This window comes from Pinus tabuliformis, chromosome 2_1, assembly GCF_031772625.1.
Source record: "Pinus tabuliformis cultivar Carrire ecotype Pingquan chromosome 2_1, CPIR1, whole genome shotgun sequence".
In the NCBI taxonomy this organism is placed as follows: Eukaryota; Viridiplantae; Streptophyta; class Pinopsida; order Pinales; family Pinaceae; genus Pinus; species Pinus tabuliformis.
Genome location: NC_142299.1, coordinates 215,395,915 through 215,405,734, shown reverse-complemented (window position 1 = coordinate 215,405,734; position 9,820 = coordinate 215,395,915). Strand labels below are relative to the sequence as shown.

General features: G+C 39.4%; 1 pseudogene; it reads right to left on the bottom strand.

The window, feature by feature from the left end:
* Positions 1-247: 247 nt before the first annotated feature.
* LOC149199515 (DNA polymerase epsilon subunit B-like) overlaps positions 248-9,820 on the bottom strand; it is a 28,962-nt pseudogene continuing 19,389 nt past the window's right edge.

Below are 9,820 nucleotides of genomic sequence, written 5' to 3'. Positions count from 1 at the left end.
ATGATATATTTACAACTCACTGGGCTGACATGGTCACAACTATTATGGTCACACCTTGCTGGTGCTTATTTGAGGTTCCGAAACTACGATCTTGCGACTTGGAGAGGTCATCATGTGGTTGGAACCAAGCGACTAATACGCTTCCCTTCCTGTCATGTAACATGCATGTTTAGAAGAGCGAATATTTCAACAAATTGTCATTTAGATATTTGGAATGCAGTAGAAGGAAATCTCTAAATCGGGTAATTCAATTGGCTTTCTGTTCAAACTTATCTGCTAATACTATCATGTGTGGTGTGGGGTACAAACACAAACAATGGTCATAATTCCAGATAATAGGTTGCACCATGAGAGGAAATGGGCAAAGATGACTTTGATGAGTTATTGCAATGACCAAATGTTCAAAAGGCTCATTTTTTTCTTCTGATGAAGGAGGGATTAGACAGGATCAACGCATCTGATATAATGTATCCTGCCAAAACATGACAATCTCCTGTGTGTAAAATTTAATTCTAGAAGGATTGATGCAGAAGATAGCATTCAAAACATGCTTGGTAACCTCTTCAAAAAAATACTTTGGAAAAGAAAACCTAGGAAGCATATTTGCTGGACCAGCATCATCAAGACTTGGTATAAATAAGAACTGACTCCCTTCTTTTAAGTGGGGATTTTTATCAATAGTTGATCCGAGCTTACCAAATTGTGTTCAAAGCTCTAGAAAAGCATGGAAAGAAATATTGCATGGTCGAGAGCAAATGTTTCCCATGAGAACAAATAAATAAGGTACAATTTGCACCGAATCATATTCATTCAAAACTGTGGTTATCTTTTCCATGGTATTTTCTTTGCACTGTCAACCTAAACATTAGAAACAATGACAAACAAGTCTTTCAATGCCTACTATTCTAGATCATGAATCTGATAGTTTCATTTGTTGTCAGATTCCCACCCCCAAAGAAATCAAGGCTTGTTGTTACTGAAAGAGATACATCCTAATTCTCTAATGGCAAAAAACTACATGTATGAACCCGTGATGACCATATAATACCCCTTATGCTCCATGCATCATCTCTCGTGTGTGTTGGACTTCAAGGTAGCTAACCACATGGCTATAGTCCCCTCTCAGAAAACAAAACTTCCATAATACTTTCAAGTGGGTTACGGTAGTTTAACTAAGAATTAAGTTACACTTTATTCACTAACAAAAAATCCACCATGTCATCTATTAAATAATCGCCATGCACTAAAGAGTGTATCTTGTGTCCAGTTCATTTTTCCATTCGATTCCTTAGAAGAGTATGTGAAGTTCATCTTGAGATCATCTTAGCATTTTCGGGCCAAGGGATTTCTTGTTGCATAGTTGAATGTATACCCCTAGTATCTTCGATCAATTTCCTAAAAAGGAGGTGGGATGAAAACAAGTTAGCCCCCGATAGTGATATTTTCATGTGAGAACATGGAAATCAATGAATAAATAAACTAATTCACTTTAGGTGCATAGACAATGATTTATCCAAATCAAAGTGCTACAAATTATATGGGTTGGTCAAGTGCGCTCAAGTTTGGAGACCGACTCAAAACCCTTTGGATCTATTAATTTCATTTGTCTCTGATATTTCATGATGCCCAAGGTGATGGTGCACTCATAGGGCGCGTTCCTTGAAATTCTCATGAGCATGCATTTAGAGGGTGGAGATTAATGCAAAGTCGAGCTTCAAAGACACACGTAAAGGTGACAAACTTACAAACCCTAATACACATGTTGGGATGGGGAACCAATTATGAAAGAAGGTGAAACATGACATTCAATGATTCTTACCATAATGCCAAACATAGAATGCATATCTGGAGGAATATGAATTAGGTTAAATCATGTAGGGAGACATTCTTGTGCAAATTTAGGGTTTCTCTCCAAACCCTAGTATGGCCAATCATAATGAAAGTTAGATTGGGGTCTTTCCTGCCTATATATGGTGTCACCATTGATTTGAAATGTATAGGGAAAATATCTGAAGTCTTGGGCAAGACATCACACTTCCAAAACCCTAATGGAAGGGTTGGGTCGATGCACAAGATGGGGCATGAAAAAAGAATGCAATATATATCGCATGATTACATGAGTGAATGCATCGACAAGGTTTGACAAGAACAAGCCATGTGGTGAATTAGCCAATGAACAACTGGAGCGTCACTGGATGGCTTGAGGCGAGCAACGGGGGACCCAAAATTTTCGATATGGCCAAAATTTTTGGTGATTTTGTAGTAGCTACAACAATTGGCGAACCACTAGTAGAATCCAGTATCTCTGTCAACATCCCTGTAATAGTCTGAGTCTAGGTATGATGCAAGGAATATTGAACTCTTACTATGGGCACCTCTTGCATTGTGTCGACCTTTGCAGATATGCCTTCCCTTCATGTCTCTTGTGTCGACCTTTGCAGATATGCCTTCCCTTCGTGTATCAGCTAGGTCTTGCCAGTTAGTAAACACCCAATTAAAGTTCACATGTGTCGGTATTTGATGATGATGCGAAGAATGTGGCAGAGGGCTTATTGTATTCATAATTTTAAAAGTAAGTTTCTGGTGTTGCTCCACTTCCAACGGGCTTGGACAGTACCCCGGTGGAGTCACTCCAAGAAATCACAAACGTTGCTCCACTGCTAGCGAGCTTGGTCAAAACCCTGGTGGAGTCATTGCATTACCTCTCTATGCATGAAGCCTTTCTCGATCCTTTACCCTTTATATCGTTTCATTTTCTTTTATCTGTGCATTTCCAGTTATTTCTGGGTGTTCATTGCATCAAAGAGGATGAGGGATCCCAGCTTATTTTACGAGCAAGGGAGGTTGTTTCTTGTTTGACAGAAAATAAGAGATATCATGATTTAGGTTTGCCCTTATGCCAAGCTTCCACGTCTCATTTCCAATTAGAAAGTGAACAAAGAACACAAGTCATTGAAACAATCAAGACCACATTGAGAATGAGGTTCAGGTTATGGGTATAGGTCATTCAAACAGATTAGGGTTCCCCATGAGAAATTTATTCTTATCTTCCTTGTTAATAAATTAGACTCGTAGGAGAGATATCCAGGATGCAACTTTGATGACTGGCTCTAAGAGAGGCTACCCATTGGCGTAACCATCACAAATTCACACAATCATAGGGTTAGGGTTTCAGTTATAGGGTTATAAAATAGGTGTGAAGAGGTCGAAGCAATGCACTTTGATTCTAGAGTGAGAGAAAAAGGTGTGAGAAAGCTATTCATAGCACCACAGGTTTGAAAACTTCAGGTTCATGAACGCTCATGTAGCGGCATGCAACATAGGGGAAATTTCTATGCTAGGTCAAACGTGAGTATGTGCCAAGCGAGAAGGAAAGTGTATGATGCAATGCATCAAACAGGGCTAATGGCGCAATGTAATACTATGTGCAGAAGAGATCAACTAATTGCAATTAAAGGACCAATGCAATACATCTGCAAAGATTTCATGAATTCCATGCAACAATAAACAAATGTAAGTACATGAGTGAATAAATAAACAAGCAGGGAACTAACTACCTACAGTAAAGAAAATGAAGCGTGACAAATTTAAATCATAAAGAAATTTTTTATAACCCAACTAATAAGTGAAACTAAAGCCTAACTAGTCTTAACCCTAAATCCTAATTTAACCAAAGCATAGGTCGGGTTATGTGAAACCAAACTCCCAATGCTACCACCAAAGCAGAGTTGTGCAAAAAATAACATGCTTACCTGTAAAGTATGCAGAACAGAAAGAAAACATCGTCTACTTATAGGGAAATGTGCTAGACAAGACCTTTCAAGGCAAATTGCAACCTGATCCTGGTAAAACAAATCACAAGCGTGAAATTTATAGTCATCTAGACATGACAAACATCCATTCATCCTTAACCCTAAATCCAAAACAAGTAAGGAAAGATGTTGTTAGCTAGCAAAGAAATCCGCTAGATTAATCCGATCTGCAAACCTATCATGATGTAGAGGATGATCAACTTGATAACCCTCAAAAGAGGGGCCTCTGCCAAGTGTAACTGAGATGCCTGAGGATTCAAACGCAGAAAACCTAGTTTGAAATTGTTCATAGAATTTGTCTAGGGCTCGAGGACTTGGTATAGCCACCAGCAGATGCTGAAGTGCCTCAACGTCTTGACAAACCTATGAACCTCCAAACGATAAGCCATCAAATATCGGTAGCTTTGCAAGATCTATAGGTGCATGTATGTGGTTATCATTGGTTGTGACCAGACAACTCTCGATGAAAATAATGTGAATTGGATCTGATGTATCAATATTGATAGATGGGCAGCTCGACAAATCAGATTTTTTAGATTCCCAAGCATGTACTGAATTAACTGAAAGAGTCTCAAGCAGAGGGGAGGTCATGAGATTGGCCCCTTCCCAAATGGAAGATTGTAAGACATCATCTGATTGTGTATGTTGATAGGTTGTACTGGCTGGGAAACAATCAAATAGGTTTGGGACAAGGGCCAAAGCACTCCCTTCAACAAACAAATTAGGATATAGAGGTTGATGCACATCCACTGCAAAGTGATGGAAAGGTTTTATCAGAGTGGCATTTCCTGAATCAGAGGATTTCCAAGATGAGCTCACATCCAGCAAGATGATATCGAGAGGAGCGTGATGTGCATAAACCCTATTTTTATAAACCCTAATTCGGCTTGGTTTAAGGTTCTCATCAAGAACGTGAGAACCTAACATAACCATCAGCGAAAGCTGAAGTGCCTCAACTTCTTGATGAGTCCCTAAACATTCGAAAGGTGGGTCATCAAATTTTGGTGGCTGTTGGGTTTGTGTTATATTCTTTCCACGACTAGCTTCCCTAGTTAAACTGGGGGGTTAGAGGGGGGCGTAGCAAGGGGTTTGAGGGGGGAGGTTAGCTCCCTCTACAGGGTTCAGGGCAGCGCCTTGGGGAATTTTTTTTGGACCCTATATTAGGTGGGCATACCTACCTATGGTTTTGTGCATGGTTTTCGCACATGGTTTTAGGCGCGATGGTTTTTGGTCCATGGTATTTTGTAGATCCGGTCAAGGGAACTAAGGTTATGTTCTAATCCAGGGTTAATGGATTGGGGTTATGGATGCTTCGACATGTATATATATGTATTGTAACATTGAAAGGAACATAATGCAAAATCAATATGGTAGTCCCGGTTTTGGGATCCAGGGGAAAACTCTGTGTATATTTTCTTTATGTGTTATGTTATCGCTATTGTTTATTTTCAGTTCTTTTTGGAATTCGTATGCAGGTAATTTCTATACGGGGTTAAAACCTACACTTGGTATCGGAGATGTTTTGGCTTCAACGAGATGCCTTTGTTGTTGAGGGGTTTCGCTCGAGCCTGTGGTAGACCCTGTTTAGTGGGAGATCTACGTGATCGATTATGGTGGTGAAATAAGATGGTGAGCAGTGGAAAGATAGAGATCGAGAAATTTAATGGTCAGAGTTTTGAGTTGTGGAAACTCAAGATGGAGGATCTGTTGGTGGATAAAGGTTAGTGGATCACATAGATCCAGGTACTAAACCAACGAGAGTGTCCAATGAAGAATGGAAGAAGTTGGATTAGAAAGCAAAGAGCATAATACGATTGTGTGTCTCAGATTTAGTATTGTTGAATGTATCAAGGGAAGCTACGAAGAAGGCTTTGTGGGATAAGTTAGGGACTTTGTACCAATATAAGTCTTTGGCGAATAAACTGTTCCTACATATTAAGCTGTATAACCTAAGGATGAAATATGGAGACTTGGTGACAGAGCATCTGAACGCATTTAATACTGTGGTAAGTCAGTTATTATCTGTTGATATTAAAATTTTAGATGAAGATAAGTGCATTAGTTTGTTGTGTTCTCTACCAGATTTGTGGGATAGTCTCATTATTGTAATAGCTGGCAATGCAACTGCTTTGCAGTTTGATGAAATAGTCTCATCCTTGCTGACAGAGGAGATGAGATGGAAAAATATGGAGAGCCAGAATGGTGATGCCTTGTATGTATGAGGACGGTTCCAGAATTGAAACAAAAATAAGTCATCAAGTGGGAGATCTAAATATCCAGGAAAACCTGTAAAGATGTGTTGGAAATGCGGAAAGGATGGGCATTAATGTAAAATATTGAAATATGCTTACAAACATAAATGGAAATAAACTAGCTAGGGTGATGGTAGCTTATCTCTGAGAAGAGATGTGGTGGCTACATGCCTCTGAACTATGTTACAATGAGTCTCAAAGTATTTATTGTTGAGAAATAATGGAAAACCCTAAACATCCAAAAACCTAACCATAGGAGATGAAGCGCCAAACTATGGGCCCCATTTTGGGTAAATCAGTACATCAACTTCCCGGGGTCATAACTTTGGCATACGATCTCTGTTTGACACACATAATACCTCATTAGAAAGATATATCCAAGAACTAAAATTTTGGGAAGAGAAACATTGGTCCATAGACCCATGTTGCTCCCAGTGTTCCTAAAAATGTCACTTAGGGCCTCAAAACAGTTCCAGAAGTTCAGGACGTTAAAAACTACTATAAATAGTAAATTGTGTTGCAATGAAGGAAACTGAAAGAGACAGTTGTGGGGGTCCAAGTGGGATAGGTGGGTGGTCACCAACATCCACCTGGATCAACTACAAAAGGGACTGTAAATGTAAATCTCCTGAGAAAGGAAATGGATCTGATGATTCTCCTTCTGCAGAGGCAAAAACCACCTCATATGAAGGAGGGGATGTGTACTTGGCTTCTTCTTCAAGTACACATGTAGATCATGAGGCACAGTTGATTGAATCAGGTGCATCCTTTCACTTCACTCCCCATAGAGAGTGGTTCTACAAGTATGAGAAATACGATGGTGGTGATGTCTTCTTGGGGGATGACAAGAAGGCTAGAATCATTGGTCACGGAAAAGTCAAGTTGAAGTCGCAAGGTGGAAGGATTAGAACACTTCCAGGTGTTCTGCATATTCCTGCATTAGCCAGAAACCTAATTTCTGTAAGCAAGCTGGATGATGCAGGTGTGAAAATAGTGTTCGAGAAAGATACCTGCAAGATGGTTTGGGGAGCACTGGTATTGATGTGAGGAGTTCAAATTGGAACTTTGTACAAGCTGCAAGGTAGCACTTTTGTTGATCGGTGCAACAGTTTTGTGGTTCCTAAAAGTGGAGCAGAAAATCTAGTGGTCTCTGGTGTAAATACCATGCTATGGCATCAAAGGCTTGGACATATTGGAGAGAAGGGCCTTCGAATACTTCATGGTAAAGGTATGGTAGAAGGTATGACTAATACCTCTTTGGGTTTTGATTTCTATGAAAATTGTGTATATGGGAAACAGAATCTGGTGAGTTTCCCCTCTAGTGGTAAGAGGGCGAAACAAATATTAGAGCTTGTGCACAGTGATGTGTTTAGACCTGTGAAGGTTCCATCACTAGGTAAGTTTGTGTACTATGTATCATTTACAGATGAATTCTCAAGGAATATATGAATATATTTCCTCAAGAAGAAATCTAAAGTCTTTGACAGGTTTAAAGAATTTAAAGCTTTGGTGGAAAACCAGATAGAGAAGAAGATAAAGACGTTGAGGACAGATAATGGTGATGAATTTTGCAAGAAGGAATTTGAAGCGTTTTGTAAGAAGTGTGGTATAGCATGACAGAAGACTACTCCATATACACCTCAGCAAAATGGAGTTGCAGAAAGAATGAACAAGACATTGATGGAAAGGGCAAGAAGCATGCTCAGTGGTGTCGGGTTAGGACAGGAATTCTGGGCAGAGGCGGTGGAGATTGCATGTTACCTGGTTAACAGATCACCTTCATCATCGTTGGAGGATAATACTCCAAAAGAGGTATGGATTGGTAAGAAACCCCCTCTTTCACATCGGAGGGTATTTGGATGTGATGCATGTGTACATGTTCCAAAGGAGAAAAGAACAAAGTTGGATAGTAAATCTGAAAAGTGCATCTATATTGGGTATAAGGATGGTTTAAAAGGCTATAAGCTTTGGAACCCAATAACAAGGAAGGTTGTGTATAGACGAAACGTGGTGTTTAGAGAGGTGAAAGATGTTATTAAACATGAAGTCCCATCAAAGGAACCTAAGAAGATAAATTTTGAGCTAAAGGAGGAAGAATCAGACTCTACAGTAGAAGAGGAATCAGAAGATGAAGAGCCACAAACTCCGGTTGTGAGAAGATTAGTTTGAGAAAGAAGGTAGCCAAAAAGGTACAGTCCATCTGATTTCTGTTTAAATTTTTCTTTATCTATTACTGATGATGGTCCCAAAACTTTGAAGGAAGCAATAGATTCAGAGGACGACAAACTCTAGAAAGAGGCCATGGTTGATGAAATGGCATCTTTGCACAAAAAAGAGGCCTGGGATCTGGTGGAGTTTCTAGCTAGAAGGAAACCCATTGGAAGAAAATGGGTGTTAAAGAAGGAGACAAATGTAGAAGGAAAGGTGGAGAAATACAAAGCTCGGTCGGTAGCAAAAGGTTAATTCCAGGTGCCAGGAATTGATTTTGGTGATATTTTTTCTCCTGTTGCCAAGTTAGCTTCTATTAGATTACTTTTATCTGTTGCTGCTACTTTTGATTTTGAGTTAGAACAAATGGATGTGCAGACATCATTTATTCATGGGGATCTGGAAGAGGAGATCTGCATGAAGCAACCTGAAGGCTTTGCGGTGAAGGGTAATAAAGAACCACTATGAAAGTTAAAAAAGTATTTGTATGGGTTAAAATAGTCACCAAGGATGTGGTATCAAAAATTTGATACATTTAGACGGGGACTTGGATTCGCTAGAAGAAAAGAAGATCATTGTGTGTATTTTAAACTAATTGGTGACCGTGTTATTTATCTGGTCTTGTATGTGGATGATATGTTGCTGGTTGGAAATGACAAAGAAATTATCCAGGATTTGAAGACCCAATTTTTCTCCAAATTCAACATAAAAGATCTTGGTGCTACAAACTATATTTTGGGCTTGGAAATTAAGAGAGATTGGACAAAGAGGAAGCTTTGGTTAAACTAGAGGAAGTATGTCGAGACAATACTGCAGAGGTTTAATATGCAGGATAGTAAACCGGTGAAGGTTCATATTCCCGTAAGTGTAAAGCTATCTGTTGAACAGTGTCCCAAGACACAAGAAGAGGAAGAGGAAATGTCCCGTGTTCCATATGCAAGTGCAGTCGATAGCTTGATGTATGCAATGATCTATACTAGACTAGAAATTGCACATGTAGTGGGAGTATTGAGCAGGTTTATGTCAAAACTAGGGAAGGAGCATTGGACAGTAGTGAAGCGGGTTTTCAGGTATTTGCGCAGCACTAGTGATTATGGTTTATGCTACCAAGGAAGACTAGGATTAGACAGAGTTTTGGATATCTGTGGCTTTGTTAATGCAGATTGGGCTGGAGATCTAGATCAGAGAAGATCTACAAGTGGGTATGTGTTTAACCTATTTGGAGGTGAAGTTAGTTGGATGAGTACGAAACAATCTGTAGTGGCATTATCAACTACAGAGGCAGAATACATGGTAGCCACTAATGCAAGCAAGCAAGTAGTTTGGTTGCAAACATTGTGTTCAAGTATGGGGTTAGTACAAGGAGCTATAAGGATATACTATGACAGCCAAAGTGAAATTTTCTTGGCAAAGAACTCTACTTACCATTCAAATACAAAGCACATCGATGTTCAGTATCACTTGGTGAGGGATATGTTAGAAGACAAAAAGGTGTTGCTGGTAAAGGTGGACACTTTGAAGAATACTGCAGATGCATTGAAAAAATAT